Source organism: Dipodomys spectabilis, unplaced genomic scaffold, assembly GCF_019054845.1.
Source record: "Dipodomys spectabilis isolate Male_0828 unplaced genomic scaffold, ASM1905484v1 ptg000155l, whole genome shotgun sequence".
Lineage (NCBI taxonomy): Eukaryota > Metazoa > Chordata > Mammalia > Rodentia > Heteromyidae > Dipodomys > Dipodomys spectabilis.
The window spans coordinates 1989726-2014910 of NW_024870832.1; the positions used below are offsets into that span (position 1 = coordinate 1989726).

Below are 25185 nucleotides of genomic sequence, written 5' to 3' on the forward strand. Positions count from 1 at the left end.
GAGATTTACATCACAATATAAGCAGTAGTGATATTTTAAGGAATTGGTCATTCAAAGCCTTAGATAACTAATGAAGAATGGGATTGAAAATAGTAGAGGAAAACAATCAACATACAGCTATTGTGATTTTATAATACTAATATGAAAGAAATGGCACTTTCCCCTTTCTGAATAAGAAAGTTTAGCCAGTAATTTCAAAGTAAGGCATCAGTTGTAATGAGTCTAAAGTCTTTTCCTCCAAGATATCCAAGAGTACTATACTCATCCTCTGAAGAGTAAATAAGTAATTATTTTAATTAGCTTTCTTAATATTAATTTACTTGTAGCAAATAGTTTTAAATGTTTACTCCCTTTCCTTCAATGTAATAAGATACATTTCATATTCTTTCACTTTATACAAGCCTGAAATCACTATTTCAAAGTAACAGAAACAGAAAAACAAAAATAACCTGATACAATATCACCAATCCTAAATTATATGAAAAAATCGACAATATAAAAAATAAACCTGAGGAAGAGGAAAATCAATGGCAGGATAACAACAGAAAATTACTCTAGCTCTCTCTAATCAATCAGAGATTTAGAGTCCTAGCAGGTACTACATTTCTAGAGATTCACACCATGGCAGCTACAATTATATATAGATACACAATTCAAAAGAAGATTTTATACTGTCTTCAAAAGAAAATGGAAATGTATGAAAAGATATTTAGTCAGGCAAGTGACTGTTTTGACTGTGTTGGCCAACATATTCAAAACACAGCTAAAGTGTGGAATAAAAGGACCACATGGGACAAAAGAAGGAACAAAAGTGGACAAGACAGAGTTACATGCAAACACAGAGACAATTCACCATACCACTGGACAGTCCAAACTCTCACTGGAACCACAAATATTAACATCACAACATCTCACCACAACTGACCTCTACTCCTCCACTTAATGATCTAAACAAAAACCTAATTCCAGAACAACAAACAACAACAGAAGATCAAACTAACACCTGGCAAATCAACCAAGAACATAGAGTCACATATTAAGATCATAGATACTCCAAATGAGAACGAAGAAATCCTCCAAATGGACAGAACAAATCAGAAAAATACAAGAAAAATGATGTCAAGGTAGTATAATTCACACAGTTAATAAACAGGCATTAGAACACACAATCAAGGACCTGGAAGATAGTTTTCAAAAAACATTACAAATACTGCTGAAAAATGTGATTAATGAAAACATACAAAACCTCTACAAGGAAATTTGTAAATAAGATGATACCAACCAAAGATTAGCAAAATAACTCATGGAGACTGCAAACAAAGATAAATAAATTCTGAGAAGACAAGGTAGTTCATGGAAAAAACAGTTGGTATCGATGGTATGATCAAACAAGATTCATTCTAGGATAAAATTGGATTCACTATACTTGTCAATAAACATCAGCAGAAGCAGGAAGAAGAAGCACATGATTGCCTATACGGATATAGAAATTGTTTTTAACAAACTCCAATACCCCTTTATGATTAAAAGGTCTGAGAAACTAGTAATGCATGGAACTTTCCTCGATATAATACAGAGATGTATATGACAAAGCGATAATTAGCATGTGCCTAACGGTGGAAGCATGAAGACATTAAAATCAGGAATTAGACAAGGATGTCTACTCTCTCCACTACTCTTCAATATAGTAGTGGACTGTCAGGCAAGAGCAATAGGCAAGAGAAAAACATAAAGGGGCTCTAAATAGGGAAAAAATAAAACTATCCCTTTTTTCAAATTAAATGCTCCTGTATTTAAATGACCCTATAGCTTCCTCCCCCAAGTTAGTAAAGGTGATACAAACCTTCAGCAATGTAGCAGGGTATAAAACCCACAAGATCAGTAGGTTTTCTGTGTTAGCAACAATGGGAAAATCCACGCTGAAATCCAAAATAAAACCTCAAATGTTTTAGCCTCAAAATCAAATCATATTAAACGAAACAAAACAACAACAACAAAGCTAGGAATTAATTAAAATAAAAATGAGAAGGACCTCTACTGTGAAAACTTTAAAGCCTTTCAATGCTCTTGGTTGGAAGAAATAACATTGTGAAAACTGCAATACTGCCCCCAAACAATTGACAATGTAATACCCATCAAAATCCCAACAATATTCCTCAATGCCGTAGAGAAAGCAATCCAAGATCAAGAAAATGTCGAATACATGCACAATGGAATTCTATGCCTCCATCAGAAAGAATGACACTGCCCCATTTGTTAGGAAATGGAAAGACCTGGAAAAAATTATATTAAGTGAAGTAAGCCAGGCTCAGATAAACATAGGTCCCATGTTTTCCCTTATTTGCAATATCTAGTATATGTCTGAGTTAAGCAGTAAAGGTCAGATAAGTTGATGTTAGGGGAATGAACCCTAAGATATGTACTCAAATGTTTTTTTTCTTTCTTGCGATTGTTTCTAACACAGTTATAAAATTATTTCGTTGTTGTTTCATATATCCTTCCCCCACAGTATAACCCCTGCTTTCACTGTATTTAATGTTGTTATAACTTATGGAGGGGAAGGGGAAAAACAAATCGTTTAAATAGGGATACTGGTGGATCCATTGCAACAATGAGATGTACAAGTCATTATGTGGAAAACAAACTTTACAACTTTGGTTCGGGAGGGGGGGTGACGGAGGGGTCGTGGAGGGGGCGGGGGAGGATGGGCAGGATGGGAAGGGTAAACAAAGGAGGAGGCTACAATGCTTGATAAGAAATGTACTCATTATCTTGCCTATGTAATTGTAACCCCTCCGTACAGTATTTTCACAATAAAAAACCATTTAAAAATAAATAAAAAAGAGAGCAATCCAAATTTAATATAGAATTACAAAATTACATATGATACATGAACTCCTGGGCCTATAGTCATCTTACACACACACACACACACACACACACACACACACACACGCACGCACGCACGCACACACATACACACAATGGAATTCTATTCACCTCTCAAAAAGGAAGATTTTTCACCGGTCATCAGGAAAATGAAAGTTTGGGAAAATTACATTAAGAGAAAGGAATGCAGACTTAAAGAAATTTAGTTTTCATGGATTCATTAATTTATGGTAGCTAGAAGATGCATACAAAACTTTAAGACAGATTCTACCTCACCCCAGTTAGAATGGCCATTATCAAGAAAACTAACAATAGCAAATACTGGCATGGATGTAGCCAATTGGAACTTTATTATATTGTTGATAGGAAATTAAAATTTTTCTTTTTTTATTGTGAAAATACTGTACAGAGGAGTCGCAATTACATGGGAAAGATAATGAGTATACTTCTTATCAAGCATTGTAGCCTCCTCCTTTGTTTCCCCTTCCCATCCCTTCCCCTCTTCCCCCCGCCCACCCTTCTCCTCCCCCAACCCCGCACAAAAGTTGTAAATTTCCTTTCTGACATAACGATTTGTACATCTCATTGTTGCAATGGGACCAACTGTATCGCTCTTTAAACGATTTGTTTTTCCCCTTTCCCTCCACAAATTATAACAATAGCAAATACAGTGAAAGCAGGAGTTATACTGTGGGGGAGGGACATACAAAGCAACAAAGAAATATTTTTATAAATGTGTTAGAAACAATCGCATGAAAGAAAACAAAATTTGAATACATATCTTAGGGTTCATTTCCCTAACATCACATTATCTGACCTTTTCTGCTTGATTCAGACATATACTAGATATTGCAAATAAGGGAAACCATGGGACCTATGTTTCTTTGGGCCTGGCTTACTTCACTTAATATAATTTTTTCCAAGTCCTTCTATTTCCTAACAAATGAGGCAATGCCATTCTTTCTGATGGAGGCAGAAAATTCCATTGTGTATATATACCACATTTTCTTGATCCATTCACCTACTGAGGGGCATCTCGGTTGGTTCTAAATCTTAGCTATAGTAAGTAATGCTGCAATAAACATAGTTGTGCTGGTAGCTTTAGTGTGGTCTTGTTTGTAAACATTTGGGTAAATACCCAATAGTGGGATTGCTGGGTCATAGGGGAGCTCTATGTGGAGTCTTTTGAGGAACCTCCAGACTACTTTCCAAAGTGGTTGAACAATTTTACACTCCCACCAACAATGCAGTAAGGTTCACTTCTGTCCACATCCCCTCCAGCATCTGTTGTTATTAGAGTACTTGATTATAGCCATTCTAAGTGGGATGAGGTATCTCAATGTCGTTTTGATTTGCATTTCTTTTATGGGTAGGGAGGTTGAGCATTTCTCCATGTGTCTATTGGCAACCTTCTTTCCTCTTCAGAGAAGTTTCTCTTTAAGTCTTTAGCCCACTTATTTATTGGGCAGCTGTTTCTTTGAGACTTTGTTGTTGGGGGATTTAATTTTTTGAGTTCCATGTAAACTTTAGATATGAGACCCTTGTCCATTGTATGGTTGGTGAAGATCTTCTCCCAATACGTGGAGTTTATATTGATCTTGCTAGCTATGTCCATTGCCATGCAGAAGCTCTTCAATTACATGTGATCCCATTTGTCCGACCTTTCTTTGATTTGTTGTGTTTCTGGGTCTCCAATTAGAAAATTTCGGCCTGCGTCAAGGAGACCTAGGGTTTCTCCTATTCCATCCTGTAATCTTTTCAGAGTGTCTGCTTTGACTCCAAGGTCTTTGATCCATTTGGAGTTGTTTCTGGTGCAGGGTGATATGTAAGGATCTAGCTTTAGTTTTCTACAAGTAGTTAACCAATTTTGCCAGCACCATTTACTGAAGAGGCTGTCTTTCTTCCATTCTTGTTTTTTTTTAGCTCCCTGTTCAAAAATTAGATGGCTATAGGTTTGTAGGTTCTTTTCTGGTTTTTAAATTCTATTACATTTGTCCTGAGGACTGTTCTTGTGCCAATACCAAGCTGTTTTGATTACTATGGCTTTTTAGTAGAGTTTGAAATTTGGTATAGTTCTTCCTCCAGCTGTATTTTTTCTATTGAGGATCGTTTTTGCTCTCTGGCGTCTTTTATTGTTCCATATGAATTTTTGGATTGCCTCTTCTATTTCTTTGAAGAATGAAGTTGGAATTTTTATAGGTATCGCATTGAATTTGTAGATAGCCTTGTGAAGTATTGCCATTTTCACGATGTTCATCTTTCCGATCCAAGACCATGGGAGTTTTTGCCCCTTTCTAAGTTCTGTATTGATTTCTTTTTCAAGTTTTTAAAGTTTTCATCATAGAAGTCCTTCACTTCTTTGCTTTAGTTATTTACTAGGTATTTTATTTTTTGTGTGGCTATTATGATTGGAGTTGCTTTCCTAATTTCAGCCACACTTTTCTCATTGTTGGCATACAGAAACGCAATTGATTTTTGAGGGTTAATTTTACACCCTGCTAATTTGCCAAAATTTTGAATCAGCTTGAGTAATTTGGGAGTGGAATCTATGGGATTCGTTAAATACAAGATCATGTCATCTGCAAAGAGGGATTATTATTTGGATCCCCTTTATGTTTGCATCTTGTCTTATTGCTGTAGCTAGGCATTCTAATACTGGATTGAAGAGAAGTGGAGAAAGAGGACATCCTTGTCTTGTTCCTGAGTTAAGAGGAAATGGCTTTAGTTTTTCACCATTAAGTATTCTGTTGGCTGTATGTTTGTCATATACAGCCTTTATTGTATTGAGTAATGTTCCATGGATTCTTAGTTTTTCCCAAACCTTCATGTGCATCTATTGAGATAACCATGTGGTTTTTATCCTTGCTCCTGTTGATGTGATGAATTATATTAATTGATTTGCGTATATTGAACCAGCTTTGCATCTCTGAAATGAATTCTCTTTGATTGTGGTGCATGATTTTTTGGAGCAAATGTTGAAGTTGATTGGCCAAAATTTTGTTGAGAAGTTTTTCATCAATGTTCATCCAAGAAATTTGTCTATAGTTCTCTTTCTTTGATGAGTTTTTGCCTGGTTTTGGGATGAGGGTTATGATGGTTTCATAGAATGTGTTCGATAGTGAACTTTCTCTTTCAATTTCATTGAAGAGTTGGAGGAGTATTGGTGTGAGCTCTGCTTTGAAGGCCTTGTGGAATTCTGTTGTAAAACCATCTGGTCCTGGACTTTTATTAGATGGGAGGTCTCTTATTGCTGTTTCTATTTCAATGCTTGACATGGGCCTGTTAAACTGGTTATCTGATCTTGGTTTAGTTTTGGCATATCAATATTTGCTAGGAAAAGGTCCATTTCAGCCATGTTCTAAAACTTATTAGCATAAAGTTTTGAGAAGTATTCCCTTATAATGTTCTGAAACTTGGTTGTTTTCATGGTGATGTTTCCATTTTCATCTCTGAGTTTATTTATTTGGGTGTGTTCTCTTCTATTTCTGATAAGATTTGCTAAGGGTCTGTCAATTTTGTTAATTTTTCGAAGAAGCGATTCTTTGGTTTGTTGGTTCTTTCTATAGTTTTTTTGGATGCTAATTCATTTAATTTTGATTTAATTTTAATTATTTCTTTCCATCTACTGGATTGGGGTTTATCTTACTGCTCTTTTTCCAGGAGGTTCAGATGTCTCATTGAATTGTTAGTTTCAGATCTCTCCAATTTGTTGATGTAGGAACTCAGCTATAAACTTGCCCCTGAGTATTGCCTTTGCTGTGTCCTAGAGGAGCTGCTAATTTGTGTGCTCATTTTTGTTGTATAGCATGAACATTTGAATTTCTTTTCTAATCTCCTCCATGACCCACTCATGATTCTGCAGTGTGTTGTTCAGTCTCCATGTGTTACCGGACTTTCTTTGGTGGCTTTTGGTGTTGAGTTTTAATTTTATTCCCTTGTGATCTGAGAGAATCTATCTAGTGGGGAAAGTGATGTGTTAAAATCCCCAACAATTAATACTTTTCGGTCTATGTGGGATTTGAGGGAAAGTAGTGTTTCTTGGATAAATTTTTGTGCTCCGTTGTTGGGCGAATAGATATTTAGAATTGTAATATCCTCCTGATGGAGAGATCCTTTAATTAGTATGTAGCGACCTTCTTTATCTCTTCTCACAAATTTTAATTTGAAGTATATTTTATCTGATATTAGGATTGCATCTCCTGCCTGTTTATGGGGACCGTTTGCTTGATAGAGTTTGTTCCTGCGTTTAACATTGAAAATGTGTTGGTTTCTATGGGCAAGATGTGACTCCTGAAGGCAGTAGATAGAAGGATCTTGATTTCTAATCCAACTAGACAGTATACATCTCTTAATTGGATAAAGTCCGTTAATGTTGAGAGATAGGACTGAGAAGTATTTGGGAGATCCTGCCATTTAATTCACCTTCGTGGGGGCTAGAGGTACTGGGTTCTTGCTATGGTTCTTGGATTCTCAGTTTGGGTGCAGTTTCTTGGCCTTTATTGTGGTCTTGTTGGTTTCTATGTGTGGGACATCTTTAAGAATATTTTGTAGGGATGGTTTGGTGGAGATATATTGTTTCAATTTTTCTTTGCTATGAAAGGTTTTTATTTGGCCTTCAGTTATGAAGGAGAGTTTAGCTGGGTACAGTACTCTTGTTTGACAGTTTTTGTCTTTAGGGCATGGCATACATCATTCCAGGCTCTCATTGCTTTGATAGTCGCTGCTGAGAAATCTGAGGTGATTCTAATGGATTTCCGTGGACAGATGATTGGTCTTTTCTCCTTGACAGCTTTAAGGATCTTTTCCTTGGTCTGAATTGATCCTGTTTGGATTATAATGTGATGGTGGGCTGTCCTATTCTGGTCTGGTCTATTTGGGGTTCTAAAAGCTTCTCATATCTGAATAGGCCTATCTTTTTGCATGTTTTGGAAGTTCTCTGCTAGGTCCCTGTTAAACAAATTTCCTAGATCATTAACTCCTATTTCTAGGTGCTCCTCTACACCCATTATCCTCAGATTAGGTCTTCTGTGGTGTCTTCCAAGTGTTGAATAGATCTATCATATTTCTTGGACTTGTCTTGGATTGTTGTATGTTCTTTCTCTATAATATCTAGGCTGTCTTCAATCCCTGAGATTCTTTCTTCTGCATGGCCTAACCTGCGGTAAAGACTTTCTATTTGTTTTTTATCTCATTTCCCCAATTAGTCAGTTTTGATGCCTTCAAATTCTTTGTTGAAGCTTTGTTCTAGACTTGTATGAGCTTTTTTACTTCCTTAATTTGGTGTTCAGTGTTTATTCTCAAATCATTTAGTTGATTGGTTATGATTTCGTTGGACTCCCATTCCTTCTGTCGGGTGCCATTCAGCATTCCCTTTGTGGTCTCCCTGACTTCCTTCAGCTCTTTGTTAATGGATTCCATGAATGCCTTTAGTCATCTTTGTGTATTCTCGTCCTGTTCTCTCAGTTCCTGTATTATTCTTTGCTTAGCTTCCTCACGTTCATGCCATTCTTGTAGTTCTCTTTCAGTGTTCGCAGCCTGCTCATGCCATTCCTGCCTTTCTCTTTGAGTGGTCTCCAGCTGCTCATGCAATTTCTGTATCAGTTTTTGAGTAGCTTCCTCAGGCTCCTGATATTCCTGCATTAACCTTTGGTTTGCCTCTTCTCTTTCCCTATCACGCTCATACAGAGTCCTTTGTATGTTTTCAATCTTTTCATTTACCATTGTTGCCAGCAGTGTTTGTAGAGCTCTTTGGGAACTCTCCTCTGGATTATTCATTATCTGTTCTGTCCCCTGATTATCATGAGTTGGAGTTGAGATACCCAGACTTTCCACTTTTTTTGTGTTTTTCCGGCTCACTCTGCCCATTTAGGATGAAAGTAACACCAGTTTTGTGCTAGAACACTATCTTAAGGCAAGCATCAAAGTCTGTACTTGCACAGTCCAAAGTCTGCAGATACAATCTTGTTCATCAGATATATGTATTCAACATCAAACAATTATATATTAATGGGCTACAAACCCCAAAGAAGTATTTGGCATACGAGAAATTATTATGTTAAGGAGAGATGTAGGTAAAAATAGGAATAAAAAGATGTAGGAAGGCACAGGGCGGGTTTACTTAAGTAAGTCCTAATCTCAAAGCTGGAAATAGGTTGGACAGGATGAAAGTAGAGAGAGAGAAAAAAAGAAGAAAGAGAAAGAGAAAAAAGAGACAAGAAAAAATAGAAAAGCAAAAATTAAAAACTAAAAATTGTAGTGCTTAAAGTTATACAATGAAAACGAAATACGCAGAGAAGAAGTGGATATCATGAGGGAAGGGGAAGGATATAATGGAAACGTGAAAAATTAAAAATAAAAATACTGAAATTATTATACAGGTATAAAGAGTCGTAGTGCTATTAAGGGATTTAAGTCTAAGAGGTTTTGAATTGAGTAATAAATTTCTGGATTAACTGTGTACACAATGGGGGATAAGGTCTAATAATTGACTATGGGTATATCTGAGGATGTGCAGAACAGCAATTAAGTCACACAAAGAAGAACGAAAGAGAAGAAAAGGTGAAAACATTGAGGAAGAAAGAAGAAAAAGATCAAATGTTCAGGAGAGCTAAACAAAAAACAAAAAAAAAATAAAATAAAATTTTAAAAAGAAAGAAAAAAGAGAAAGAAAGAAAGACGCACTCACACATATACTCCCCAAATAAAAATTATAAGAGGAAGAAAAAATGTTACTAGAAAACAAATTTTTAAAAAGGTAAAAATTAAGAATTAAAAAAATTTTAGAAAAAAAATTTTTATTAAAAGGTACCAAAAAAAAAAAAAAAGTTCTTTAATTTTTTTGGAGGGGTGTGAAGATCTTGTTATCTCCCTTGTGTCCATAACCAGCCTCTTGTTGGAGTCTCTGGTCTGCTTGTGGTGTTTGATTTTCCTGTGGCTTGGTTGGTTTCTTAAGTCAGTTTGAGTAGGCAGAAAAATGCTCTGCTTTACCCAGGATGTTGTGATCCTCCTCCCAGGCTAGTTCAATGGGAGGGAGATCTGCTTTGAGTATCACAAAAGAGGGAGATGGCTCTTTCCTCAAGTTTGGAGATGCTGTGATGATGCTAAGTTCTGGGTGGAGTTGAGGCCTTTTAGCCATCAGTAGCTTTTCCCTGAGGGGTTAGATAGTGAGAGACTCACAAAGCCCAGCCTGGAGCCATTCTCAGGGTTCCTGTTTACTGAATTTCAATTGATTGTCAAGGCTGCTAAAGGGAGGGGCAGCCTCTGGCTCTGTTTACCAAGTGAAGAAAGCCATTCCTGGGACTGGCAGCCAGAGCTGGGTGACTTTTCCCTGGGTGGAGCTAAGTCTGGCCGGTCAGTTTAGGTTCTTGTGACCAGCAAAATGATGCTAGTTTTCTTCCAAGGCTTGAGTTGGAGCTAGCAGCTCAGCCTGGCCTGTGTCAGTATCAAAGATGGAGATCTCTGGTAGTGGGGGTGGGTGGCCTTTCCTCCTCTGTTCCCTGAGAAGGAGTGAGGATTTAAGGCTTCTACCCACGTGGAGTCTTGGTTCCTGGGTTTTCTCTGGTCTGTGAACTGCAGGATGAAATGTTTGCTCCTTGTCGCTTCTTGCTGATATTGAGTAGAATCTGCTCGCCTGCCGCGTCTGACTCCTTTGTCCTGGACTCTCTGTGTTGCAGGTATGGCAGCTATGGCCGTTTTCACCACCGCTGCAGCCGCAGTAGCAGCTGCTGGCTAGTGCTCAAATCTATGTCTTTGCCTGGATTTTCCCTCTGTGGCCTACCTCTCTGTCCTGTGATGGCACACTTGGTGTGATTCTCTGGCTTAGGACTGTTCACTGGAACACTAAAACTGCTTTCTATACGAGAGCTTGGTTAGCCTCCAGCTTCTCCTCTGCCATCTTCCCGGAACTCCCTTCCAAATTAAACTTTTTCAATCACTCTGTAATGCAGTATGGAGAGTACTCAAAAGACTAAACATAAATCTCCCCTATGACCCATTAATTCCCCTCATGGGCAGTAATCCAATAAATAACAAACAAGCTCACATTAAAGCTACCACATAACCATGTTCAGGGCCCAGGGCAAGAGTTCAAGGAATGGAAAAAAACATTAACCCTGTTGGTATTTGTTTCCGCAAATATGAAACTTTTGACATCAGATACCAAATCATTCTATTGGCAGTAGCTAGTTTAGGACTTAAATGTAGCGGGTGATAAAAGGGCTTTTTGTTGAATGTTAGGAAAAGATGTAGGCAGTCCAAGAGTAGGGGGATTTTTTGTTGTTGGTGGTGGTCAAGTGTCTTTAACTATGGGAGTGGGACCTGTTCCTAAACTCTTCAACTGAAGGTGAGTTCTCCACCTCTTGAGCCACAGTGCCACTTCTGGTTTGCTGGTGGTTCAATGGAGATAACAGTCTTAGGGACTTTGTTGCCCCAGCTGTCTTTGAACTGCAGTCCTCAGATCTCAGCTTCTGGAGTAGCTAGGATTACAGCTGTGAGGGTCTGGCACCCGGCTAAAAAATGGGGGATTTTTATATAAAAAGAGAATCCACCTCTTCTCCTGTGTCTAAACGTCAGATATCAGTATTAGAACACTTCATCCTCAATTCATGTCATCATACATTTGTAAATTTTCTCTTTTCCTTCATGTGGGAATACTTCAGTAAATATCAACTCAGATGTGGGACTGGATCAATTGTATGGGAATTGCTAGTAAATAAATCAAGAACTACTAAATCAAATCAAATGAGCCCCTCATTTGGAAAAATTACAAGTCTGTGCTTGATTACTTCGTAACGTGATATTGAACATCCTAACAGAGTGATGACATTTTCTTTCTCTTCAGTAATTGGCCTTCTCCCACATGTGGTCAAATATTTAAGAATCCAAAGATTTCCATTGATAATTCATTAAGTTGTCCTCTAAGAAAATGTGCATTTCTGGAATTTGGTCTGCTGTCCTATTCTTACATGCATAGGCTTTCTATGATTTATTTGTTCTACAAGGAATTCTATTTTCCAATCTTTATGTGACAAATTTAATCTCTCTAATCAGTATTTCTGACCCTCTCTCTAGAGTCTCATTTCAGTCTGACTCATAAAAATATGTTTTTATCAGTTAAATGGCTCTCATCTTCTGTTTTTTGCCTGACTTCATGTAGGCTGTGATAGCAGCTCTGACTGGCTGTGCTTACTGGAGTATTTTTTTTAGAGGTCTAGGATTACTATTCAAGGTAGTAGCTTCACTGGGTCCCAATGATCCCCTGGCCTACACTCAATAGGTTTTTCTCCTAAAGAAACAAAAACAGCTGACTAAATTCCTGTTTTCATTGTTTCAAAATGAAGCAATCTGGCATCCTTGCAAAGCCATGAATAATCCTCTCTAACAATGGTCTATCAAGATGGCTTTTCAAAGTTGACTGTGAAAAATGTTCATTTTCAAGTCACTACCATAAAACAGATCACATCTCTGGGAGCAGAATTTTGGAAGGAAGGATTACCTTCCTTTTTTCTCTTAGGATAGATCAAATCATAATATTCTTCAGTTGTGGTCAGCGTGGAGCACATTTTCCCAAGAATATACTGTAGTGTAAAGGAGGACCAACTATCAAAATAAAGGTGGAAATACTTGTCTAGAGTCTGATTTATCTTGCTTATATTTGTTGTCATTTTCATTATTTCAAACACATGGATAATTTGTACTTGGGATTAGACAGATTTATCTTGCTTATATCTGTTGTTTTTTTCATTACTTCAAACACATGGATAATTTATACTTGGGATTAGACAAGTGACAATGGATTAATGTAATAAACATTCATTACTTTCATATATCCAATATAATACACTTAACACCTTATGGAAAATTAAATCCAACTATAGAAACAATGTCAGAAATATAAAATAAGCCTCAATATGTATAATCTGGCACACATGCACCATCATCTACTCAGAAATTCAGTCTCTCTACAAATATTTATTTGGCACAAAATAAAAATTTAATGAATATGTTCTGTAAGCATCATCTGAAATACTGTATATAATTTTATGGATGTATATAATTTTATGGATGTCTCCTAGACAGGAATTTAACATGGATGTAGTAATCAAATTTCCAAAATTTAAGCTAGACAAGAGGAGTCATACCCTCATACACTGCCTGGAGAATATGTGGTGTGAATTTTACTACAGTGCTGAGCCTTTTCACCTAATACCAAGAGTCATATGCAATAATTTATTATTTGATGTTATGATGAGTGCTACGTGTAGAATAAACTTTGAATTATTAAATTAATTCACAAAAATGAAATGATGATTTATTATTGAAATAATGATATGTTTGTTTAAATTCTAATGCTTCTCAATTTTACAATTCATGAAATATATTATTAAAATTAGTTTCACTTTCTTCTTTTCTATATCTACTAAAATTAAAATTATATGTTAAACATTCAATATTAAATCAGTAATAATAACATTATTAAAATAATATATTATTAAACTGTGATTTGAATTATAGTTCTAACAAATTGTGATGTAAAAAAATACTATTATGGGTAATATTTTTTAAACTTACCAGCTTATTTGCTTCCTGTGTCATTTGTTATTCTTGGTCCAAATCATCTCTTCACCTTAATTGTTTATTTTTCTATTTTATCTCTATTGTTTTACTGAGTTTGCATTTTGTTTTCCCTGTTTAGTGACTGACATGAGGGTGAAAAGGTGTATGCTAGTTTATCACTTCCTATGTTACAGTGAAATTACTGTACTCCACAGCTGTTCTACTTTTCTCTGTATAGTACAATATTTTCCCCACTCTCATCTCCTGTATTGCTGCTCTCATGTATTTTATTTTTTATTTAAATTTTATTATCAAGTTAATGTACAGAGGGGTTAGATTTACATAAGTAAGTTAGTGAATTCATTTTTTTCTAACTTGTTACCACTTCCCCCATGTTACTCCCTCTTCCTTCTTAAAATCCCCCAAGATTATTTCCAAAATATTGTGAGTATCTCGTTTGCATAGGTTCCCCCTTTGTCCTTTGTCTCACTATTTTGTTTATTTACCTCTCCCTTTCCTATTTCAGATCAACATATTTACAATAACCAGGGTATCAAAATCAAATAAAGTGACTACAGGGGATAAACATTGGTGGGGAAAACACAAAAGATAAAAAGAAATCACATACTACATTAAGAACTACAACAACAAAAACATGTCTTTGAGTTCATTTCACTTGGAATCACCTTATAAGATCATATGTAAATAGATAGTGAGCTATTCTGCTCATCTACTAAGATTATCCTTGATGTACACAATAATGCTTCCCTATTACCCACTAATCCCACTTCTGGGCATTTACCCACGTGACAACAAACAAGGCCACACTAAAGCTACCAGCACAATTGTGTTTATCACAGTATTATTTACCATAGCTAAGATATGATATCAACCCAGATGCCCCTCAGTAGATGAATGAAGAAAATGTCACTCTCTCATACACACACACTTACACATGCACGTGGAATACTATGCTTCCATCAGAAAAAATGATACCACCTCATTTGTAAGGAAATGGAAGATCTTGGAAAAAATCATATTAAGTGAAGTAAGGCAGACTTAAAGAAACATAGGTCTCAGGATTTCCCTTATTTGTAATAATTAGTTTATATCAAGAATAATCTCAAGTACTTTAATTTGACATTTTGTTCTATGTTGAGCATAGAACATTATTGCTATATTGTTTGATATTATTTCTGCAAACAGGCAGGTATATTTAAAGAATTACATTAATCTCATCCATTACTGAAGGAAGAACAACTTAAAGAGCAAACCCTACTCAGAAGAACAACTTCTACTTATTTAGCTTCATTCGGAAGAACAACTCCTACTTATTTAGCTTCATTCCTTTGTAAGGCCAGTGTAGTCCCCTGTAACCTCATCTTGTACATTACAACTCTGTACTTGGTCATCCTGCATATCTACTATCTTCTACATTGTGACCTAAATGCCCTAGTGATTCCAGTTTGCTTTACTTTAAAAAAAAATTCTCTCTTAATGTTTGAGGTTGGTGTGTTTGCGTGTGTGTAGTATTACAAAGATTGGAAGACAACATTTTTGTTCATTTAGATTACATCTTTCTGGTCATTGTAAGTTGTGGCTCATGGGAGAAGTATCTTGCTATTTTAAGGATGAAACAGAACATGTATTTGTGCATGTACCAGAGTTGCTTTAATTGTGTGGATTTGAACTTAACTTCGAAGTATATCTTGGCTGCTGTTGTGAATAATGTGAATAACAATGAACTACAAATATATTTATGAGTTACCCAGAGAGAAGCAATCAGATGATTGGTGAGTCAAGATGATATTTCAACTTTGCATTTTTTTAGAAAATGCATACTACTTTCTACAACGAGAATACGAGCCTGTATTTTGACCAAGAGTGTAGAGAATTTTCTTTTCTCCATACTCTCACCAACATTATTACCTTTTGAGTTTTATGAAAGTGCATGTTTCTAATAGGTGAAGTAACCCAGACTGGCTTTAGACTCAAATCCTCTTAGTCCAACCTCCTAAATGCTTGGAATTACAAACCTTTACCACCACACCTGGTTCTTTTGAGTTTTTTTGATAAGAGTTATAATAGTTATGAAGTAGTATCATAGTAATTTTGAATTGCATTTCTCTAATGACTTCTGTTCACTAAGCCAGCATCGAAATGGCATTAAATACAACTTTGTAAACCCACTGTGATTTTCAGGGCTTTTTGGAAAACAGGCCTATTCAGAACTTTTGTCCATTTTTATTCATGTTACTTGTTAATCTCATCTTTAAGCTCTCTATACAAAATCAATAATTAATTCAAGATAGTAGTAAAAGAAAAATAAGCAACTCCTAACATTTTAAAATTTTCAGTACATGATATTGCTTAGATCATTTTCTGTTTACACTTGAGACTATAAAACTCAATTTAGTTTGACCTTTTACAAGGCTATATTTATTTTATTTTATGTTTATTGCTCTTTCCAAAGCCTGCATGTCTGATTTCCCTTGGTTTCCTTCAGTTTCAAGTAGTTCAGATTTCAAACTGAAGAATAAATGGAAGGAAGCAAACACAAAAACACTGTTCCTCTCATCCGATGATGCTTCTCCAAGAATGAGATAAGTTCATCCTTCTAAGTCCCTATGATAGGGTATCAAAAGGAGAATTCATTCTTCTAGGTCTCTCTATCTTTGCAATTTAACTTAAATGATGTAAAACACAATATACTGCTCAGATAAGTTTACGTTTTATCAGTTTTGCACATTTTCATATGGGCTTCAGTTCAGTGCACAACATTTCTTCATTATTCTGTCCCTGATATTTTTACACTATCAAGACAAGATAACCAGTTTGAATTACAGCATGAGAAGTTATCCACCTGGCTTCCTTGAAAGCAGATCACAGTCAATTGATAACATTAGTTCTGGGTTTTCTCTACATGTAATGGTTTCTGTAATACATATGGAATTATATTTAGTATTAAAAAATTGCTGACCAAACTCAAAGCTTATTCATAGAAACTTAAGTATTTCACCAGTGTCATGCCTCTTAATTCTTAAGATAATATTTGCTGTAATGCTAATGTTATTACCATTATAATGTTGGGAAAAATTGTAATTAAAGGCACTAAGTGCATGGTCCAAAGACACACAATGAGGAAGGAAATCAGTCAAAGTTTCCAAAAGTCTTTCAGCAATACAAAAAAGGTAGGTAAAATCTCTCCATTCTCTTACACACTCAATTCAATATACATATTGTCCAAGAAATAATACCATAGCAATTGTTGCCAAGGGTGTTTGTTTTCTGCCACATTTTGTCTTCAACACAGACTGTGTTGGTGACATTGGGTTAACATGCACAGAGATGAGCTTATAAATTGAGGTCCAAAGAGAGCCAAATTTCTTCTATTCCACATTTCCAGTTTCCTTTTTAAAAAGTACTAAAATTTTTAAATATCATCACTTACTGTCTTTTAAGAATCCAAAAACGAAATAAATTCACATATAATCACTCCAAAATGCTTTAAATGTAGATGATAAAACAGGCACTCATGATGTAAATTTTCTTCTACATTTAATATGTTTCTGAAAGCTTTGTGCTGGTTGGTCACCCTTGTAATCCTGACTACTCAGGATATGTACTCAGAAGGCTGAGGTCTGTGGATAACATTTGGAAACCAATCAGAGCAAAAAATCATGAGATTATTTTTCAAAAATTTTAATGAACTAGAAAAGAGCATGAACGGAGATGTAGCTAATATATTAGCTCACCAAACTAGAGGGGAAAGGCCTAGCAAGACCTTAAAGCCCTAAGTTCAAACTCTGAGCACGCCAACATTCAGGCACACACACATACACACACACTCACACACTTATTCACGTCAGTGTTTTGCATTAATTTCTTAGTTAATGATATTATATGGGTATAATAGGGGAAATAAACTCTTCCATCTCAGAACATTTTTATATGTATTTTATTGTTAAAATACCGTACAGAGGGGTTTCAGTTACATGAGCAAGTTAATGAGTCCATTTCCTCTCAGGCATTGTTACTACCTCCTTTGTTTTTTTTCCCCCACCATCCCTTCCCTCGCACCTCTACAAGTACACTCCCCTTCATCCCCCCCAACCCCACCTAAATTGTAAAGTTCAACTTTCAACATAGTGTCTTGTGCATCTCATTGTCACAATGGGTCGACCAGTATTCCTAGTTAACCATTTTGTTTCTTCTTTCCCCTCCCCAATTAGCTAAGTGTATATACAAGATTCAGGTGCACCAAAATCAAATACAGTGAAAACAGAGGTTATACTGTGGGCGAGGAACATATAAAGAAACAATAAAACACATCGTACATTATAAATACGTTTGAAATAATAGCATGCAAGAAAAAAACCCCACTTGTGTACTTACTTTGGGGGTCATTTCATTTAACATCATCTTATCTGGTCATATGCACATAGCTTTTGACCTTTTCTGCTTATCCCAGACATATATTATTTATTGCAAATAAGGGAAACCATGGGACCTATGTTTCTTTGGACTTGGCTTACTTCACTAATATAATTTTTTCCAAGCCTTTCCATTTCCTAACAAATTGGGCAATGACATTCTTTCAGATGGAGGTATAGAATTCCTATTCACACACACACACACACACACACACACACACACACACACACAATTGAAATCAATCAATCTATTTATCTATCTATAACATTTTCTTGATCCATTCATGTACTGAGAGGTATCGATGTTGGTTCCATATTTTAGCTATGGTAAATAATGCTGCAATAAATATAGTAGTGCTGGTAGTTTTAGTATGGTCTTGTTTGTGATCATTTGGGTAAATGCCCAGAAGAAGTATTGTTGGGTCATAGGGGAGCGCTATGTAGAATCTTGTGAGGAACCTTCATACTGCTGTCCAAAGTGGCTGAAGAAGTTTACACTCCCACCCAAGAATGCAGTAGGGTTCGAATGCAGTAGGGTTCCCTTCTGGTCACATCCACTCCAGCGTCTGTTGTAAAAATATGGAACACCTCATGAGTTTGCTTGTCATCCTTGCACAGGGGCCATGGTAATCTTCTCTGTATCATTTCAATTTTAGTGTATGTGTTGGCGAATTGAGCACAGAACATTTTTTATATATAAAGTGTAATTGATTTTCTTAAACTAAACAATTCAACAAAAAGTAAGTTCTAAAGAATTGTTGTGAAATTTTAGAACCATGTATTTCTTATATAAGCACACATTTATGAATAAATCAAGATTGACATGTCACAAACAATATAATTCCAGATATTTGTTGTTCAAGGGATGTGTAAGAGGAGGAATTCAACTATTCTATACAAGGCACCTCTCATAATGAACATTGAAGCAAGTGTTAAGGTTTGTTAAAAGTTTTAATGTTTTAAATATTTTTAATTTTGGGAATTTGCTTATATATATATGCCAAAATTAAGACTGTATGACAGGTCATAAAACTTTTCCATAAAGTATTTAAGATTTATTGTAGCAGCATATACTACTAAGTGTGTACATTTCAGAGTTTATAGAAATTTTACTAATGAGAATTTGCAAAGTCTTTGTGTAAAGAAGCAGAGTGAAGAGTTAAGACTTTGTTAATTCCACAGTTTCTGTTAAAACTTTAGGGCTTCCTTACTTTATAGGTTAGCGAGGAACAAATGATGATATAAGCCATATACAGATGATATGAGCCATAAATAATAATCTTAGTGGGAAACTTTAAAGACTACTCATAGCCTATAAAACTCTGAAACTATGAAAAAATAGTAAAACGTAATATGTAGTATACTTCAAATACTGGAAACACTGGTAATTGTTTCATTTTTCATTTATTAATCATTAATATTTAATGATTGGTTTTGTTTATTGTAGCATTGTTTTCCTTGTTGTAATATAATACAACTTTTTGTAAGTCGTCATTAGGAGGTACTTTGAGAATGTTACTGGGATGGCCACACCATGTTTTATAGGTGCATATGAATTTACAAAGAGCAAAATTAAGAACAAAATATTCATTAAAATTTTTCTCAAGTAGAGTCTGAATCAGGAGTGTTAAGTGTCCACAGCTAAAATCTTAGCCCTAGGCTGAAGCAGCCGTATTACAGAGTTGAGGACACAAAAGTGAGAGATAGTGTTTTTTTGTTTTTTGATTTTGTTTTTGTTGGTCGTGGGGCTTGAACTGTTGGGCCTGGGTTCTTTCCCTTAGCTCTTCAGCTCAAGGCTAGTGCTACCACTTGAGCCACAGGACCACCTTTGTCTTTTTCTACTGATGTGGTACTGAGGAATCAAACCCAGGGCCTCATTCATTCTAGGCAAGCACTCTACCACTGAACCCCCTTCCCAGTTCCTGAGAAAGTATATTTTAAAAAGTCATCTAAAGAACATTTGCTTTCTGCTTTGGCTTATATAATGATATACATGAATATCTTTTTATATTTTTGTGAATTGTCATGCTTCTAAATTTATATTAATTTCAGCCACTTTATCCTTTTCAAAGTCATGAAATATCTCTAAGAATTTGTTTCTGTAAAGACTGTTTTTGCATTTATAATTTCTTCTGAGTCACCTTTATTTTTTATCAAAATTACTTTATATTTTATATTGATGGGTTTTCACACATCAAATGCCTTCAAGTGTATATATGTATTAAGGTTTGTATCCTGTCAATAAATGTGTAGAACACAATTATACCACTGACAAAAGATGATTTGCACTTCATTTATGAGCTTTTGGACTTGGAGAGTGACCTTAGGTGTGTCAACACAAGTAGAATCAGCATGAAACAAGCCAGCATTTCTTCATTTAAGATACAAGGAAAGGATACAGGTTGATCCATTGTAACAATAGGATGTACAAGACACTCTGTCAGAGGGGGGTGGAAGGAGGAGTTGAGGAGGTATAAAGGGAAGGGATGGTAGAGGAAAAACAGGAGGGGTTAACAATGCTCAATAAGAAATGTACTCATTTCCTTACTTGTGTAACTGTAACCCCTCTGTACAGTATCTTTACAATAAAAGTATATATTAAAAAGATACAGGGAAAATTTCTGTACTTATGGGAAGTTATATTTGTCATTCAATATCAGTAAGGTATTGTGTTTAGGATGACAGGCATATTAAAATTTTGGATACTCAAATTCTCTACAAAAATAAATATATTATTTACACTAGAAACTGCCCACAATCTAGTGCAGTGTAATTGCTATGAGAAATTTTACCGCATTCTAGGTTTATAACGGAAAGTAAATGTATATGCAATATCAACAGATATGAATTTTTTCAGATAATTTTTGTCTGTATTTTGTGGATGGAATTGGGAGAACAATTTTAAAAAGCACAAATTTCATCACCCAGCCCCTAGGCAAGCACTTTTAAGAAATGCAGCTACTAGATTTCTCATTGAGGGCTTTCATAACACTTTGTGAAATACAAGTCAGAACCTCATTGAAGACTAGACAGTTTTCCCTCACCTTTCTGTCAAGCTCAGTTATTATCAATGAACATATAGCTAATCTTGAATAATCCTCTAATAATAAAATGTTGATGGAGTGTTTATATGCAGAAAAGCTCAGAAGGCTAACTTTTTCCAATTGGCCTGAATGGTTGAGCCCCACCCTATTATCCCAAGTCCATATGGACTCCAGGCATAATTCCAGGTATGTGTGAACTCCTTTGATGTGCAGGGAGGGCAATCCACCTAGGCCCAGTTGTAAACATCCCATCTCAGACCCAACTGAAAGTCCTCCATCTTTCTTGACCTAGGGGCTTTTCATTAACCTCTACCTCCTTGATCAGATCTCCTATAAAACACTGATCCTGTGCCAGCTACCTCACACAACCTCAATCCTGCTAGAAGGGCTGTGCCCCTGGCTGTTCCTCAATAAAGAGTCCTTTCTGTTGGTGATCAAGTCAGGCCTATTTCTTTTCCGTTCTCCTCCATTTTCCTAACATATGGTGCTGACACTCAGGAGATAAAAAGCACCAGGAGTAACTAGGTGCCCTCTGCCAAGGGGCCACCCACCTCCTTGCCACCTCTCATGGAGCCTTTCTGCTACCTTCCTCCTCCTTCCAAGGCTTTTCTTCATCAGAAGCACAGAGCCCTCTGAGCTTACTTTGGGCTAAACAGACACCTGAAAAACCTCCCAGCCTTTGCTTTTGTAAGCAGTGCAAACAGTGGATGGCCACGCTGCTGTGGCTTGAGGTATTATTGCCCCTCTGCGTAAGCTCAGAAAAGGCTTTATCTCTCCCCCTATTCTCTATCCTTTACCCTGTCCCTGGACACTGATCTCCAGGCAGGAGGCTTTTCGCTGTTTGACTGGCTTCACCCAATACCTAAAAGCCTTCAGGACAAGGTAACTGACATGGACACTAGGAGGGCAGGACTTCCTCCCTTCCTTCTTGTCTGTGGGGTCCAGAGACTCCAGAAGTCTCTTCTTTCCTTATACCCTTATACCCTTTAATAAGGACCTTTGGGGATGCCCTCTCTTAATTATTGGGATCCATCCGTCTGGCTTCCCAAAGCGCCAGCGTTGCCTGTAACATCAGGACAGGCTCCATAGTCCTACCAAAATTTCCAAATTGTCTCCCAGAGACACCCCATTGGCATGCCTGCTGTCTACACTTAAGACTCTGGGCTGACTGATTTACAGTCATAAAAAAACAAAACTGACTTGTTTTTATTCCAAAATCTGGTCTCATTACCATGGCACTGCTGACCTAAATTCAGAACCTTAGGTTTTACTCTTGCTGATTTAAACAATTCTCCAATGAAACTGGGAGGAGTCTGAGGTCCCCTAAACCTAAGCCCTCCTCAAGCTCTGCTCCAGAAAATCCTCCCTTTGCTTGTTCTGTTTGGTTCACCAAGTCCTTCTCTGACCTCCACTCCAGAGGACTCCCTCTCCACTCTCCTGCCTTGCTCACCAAGCCCTTCTCTGCCAGGAGCCACCCAACGTTTCCTCTAAAAAAGTAACTCCTTATCTTGTAGCAACTCAATCTGTCTCTCTCCCCCTCTCCATTTCCCTCTATCTCTCTTTTCTTTGATGACCTCCATCACAAAAGACCCTTTTCTCCTTCCTTGCTCTTCTAACTACACTCTTGGTATTTGCAGTTGGTCCATATTCTCTAGGCTAAAACTGTGTCTGTTTCAAGCAAACTCCTTTTGCTGACCCCGGTCTCTGTGCCTGCCTGTCTGCATGCTTGTGTAGCTGACACAAGGTGGGGGTGGGCATAGGCCTCCAAAGGTAAAACAACAAGCTATGAGTCCTGTTAAAAATCCCTCTAAACAAACCCCTCCATACTTATATATTTCTCAACCCTCTTCTATGGCTAATACAACTTCTTTCCTTCCAGACCATAATTAAATGGTCCTCTGGTCTGGACATTTCATTGATCTGTTACTGACAGAGGCTGGCTGACAAACACACTGAGGACAGCCTCTGTCTTTTGCTGCTCTCTCCCTTTACCACCCTGAAATCCCATAATAGAAACAAGCCAATCCTTCTTCTCTTAGGGACTTAGACAATAATACAGTCCTTTCCTCTTTCCTGAGTCCACTCACTTCAAAATCTAGCTTCTTAATTTCTCCTCTAAATGGCTACCAAAGAAAAATCCCTCCCTCTCACCTCTTCCAATAACTTTATCCAATTATTCAAACACTAGCTTTTCAGTAACTTCATTATGCCACATCCTCCCTTTAAATGTCTTCATGGTTAAAAGTGCTATCTTTTCCCCCTTACAAACCTGTTCAACCACCTCCTCCCCCAATTCTCTCTACATGCCTTGGAAGCTGATCCTAGCAAGAGACAAAGACCACATGATGGGTTTTTCTTCAACCCCCACGCTTCCACCAACCTATCTCCTCTCTACTCTTCACTCTTCTAGTGGTTAAAATGTTCAATTTAAAATTCTAAACCACCTCATAACCAAAATTGATTTAAAGGGTTCCTTCTCTTGTTGTCAATGTTTGTTTAAAGGTGGAAATTCTGTTTGTCAAAATTTGCCTTGCATTATGTTTGGTATTGCCTTGAACACATGGTTTTTATCATATTGGTCAAAACTATCACTTTGCCATTGGAATTCCAAAAAATCTTATGGCCGATTTTCATTTCTTTAAAAACCTACGCACCTTAAAATGTTTAAGTGTGTGTGTGTGTGTGTGTGTGAGAGAGAGAGAGAGAGAGAGAGAGACAGAGACAGAGACAGAGACAGAGACAGAGACAGACAGAGAGAGAGACAGAAAGCACGTTCAACATAATCTCATTATAATACATAAAAACTGTGTAAAAATTATCTTCTTATAATTCTTTGTAGTGATATTTCTCAACAAATGTGCTGTTTGTTATAAGAAAACATCTTTTTCAAGGGTAGTAGTAAAAGTAGTGAGACCCAGCTCAGCTCCTAGCCAGCTGTGAGGATAAACACCGGTAAGGAGGTAAAAATTTTCTAAAAATGTTTGTTCCACATATTTGTTTCTGTCAGAAAATTTGAGTATGTAGAAGATGGTATGAATATGCCTTAAAAGACAGTTTATAAGTAAAAGTTTGTATGTAATTGTTGGCTGTGATTTACATTAAAACTATCATGTCATTCTCTATGTCCATCTAAAGTCAAGTGTCTTAACCAATTTTTGTATAAATTTGTAAGCAACAAAGCAGGAGATTTGACAATTCATCCGAGGGACAGATTCTGGCCAAGATCTTGCTTGGACTATCCTACCTCCAGCATGGTAGATTGGACTTCTGCCTGACTCCATCACACAGCTGATTCTTGGTAAAAGACTGCTTTAGATTTACAAAAACTGACTCCTGGAAAACTCTCTGAAAACATTTCCAAGCCTGACCTGAGAAAGCCAGCTGCATTGTTATGGTGTTAAAACATGTGTAGGCCAGGACAGCCTCTTGTAAAATTGGTTATCAGGTTTTCCAGGCATCCAAGCTATGCTCAAACTCTCATCTCATCAATTGAGTTTTGTCATTGTAGAGTTCTGGCAAGTATTTGTTGATCAATTCTTGACAGGATGCATGTAAGCTCTACTTGTTCCCATTAATCTCTGGTTGCTTTAATTGGAAATAATAAAAGATTTTTGTGGCAAATATTGCAGTTCAAAGCCAGCATGGGCAGAAAAATCCCTCTGAGACTCTATAATCAGCAAAGAGCCAGGCTGGAAGCAGGCTCAAAAATTAACGAGCCAAAGGCTAAAAGTGGCCCTGTGACTCAAAGTGGTAGGGTGCTAGCTTTGAGCTGAAGTGCTCAGGGAATGCCCTCAGGCCTTGAGTTCAAACCTATATCTAAGCCACAAGCACCTACACGTCCAGGACAAGGTGGAAAAGAATAAGAGGATATGATGTCACATCAGCCACTTCGTGCCTACCTTTTCAAAATTAACCAGAGCCAAGCGGTCAATAGACACAAGTTGAGAAGCTTGTCCATCTACTGTCTGTATCTGTCTAACTTCTAACTGGACAGGAATTTACATTCTTGCCTTTGTTACCTGCTATTGATAGGAAATGATCAAGGTCTCACACCAGGCCCTTAACTTCTCCAATCCAGGCCTAACTTCTGACTGGTTATGGGCTCATGATACAAATGGAACATTTATGGCTTGTGCCCAGGGTGTGTTTTCCTGTGTCACTCATATGAACTAGTCCTGCCACCTTGTCAGCCTTTTGACTGATCTCATCATTTTCAAGTTTCTCTCTAACAGGATAACAGCCCTCACTCCGGATCTGGGACCAAG

General features: G+C 36.8%; 1 non-coding gene across 1 annotated transcript; it reads right to left on the bottom strand.

Annotated features, from left to right (window-relative positions):
• Nucleotides 1-18449: 18449 nt before the first annotated feature.
• LOC122118573 lies at nucleotides 18450-18556 on the bottom strand. The gene has a single exon (XR_006149407.1). It is a non-coding gene; the product is annotated as a U6 spliceosomal RNA (small nuclear RNA).
• Between the last annotated feature and the right edge of the window lie 6629 nt (nucleotides 18557-25185).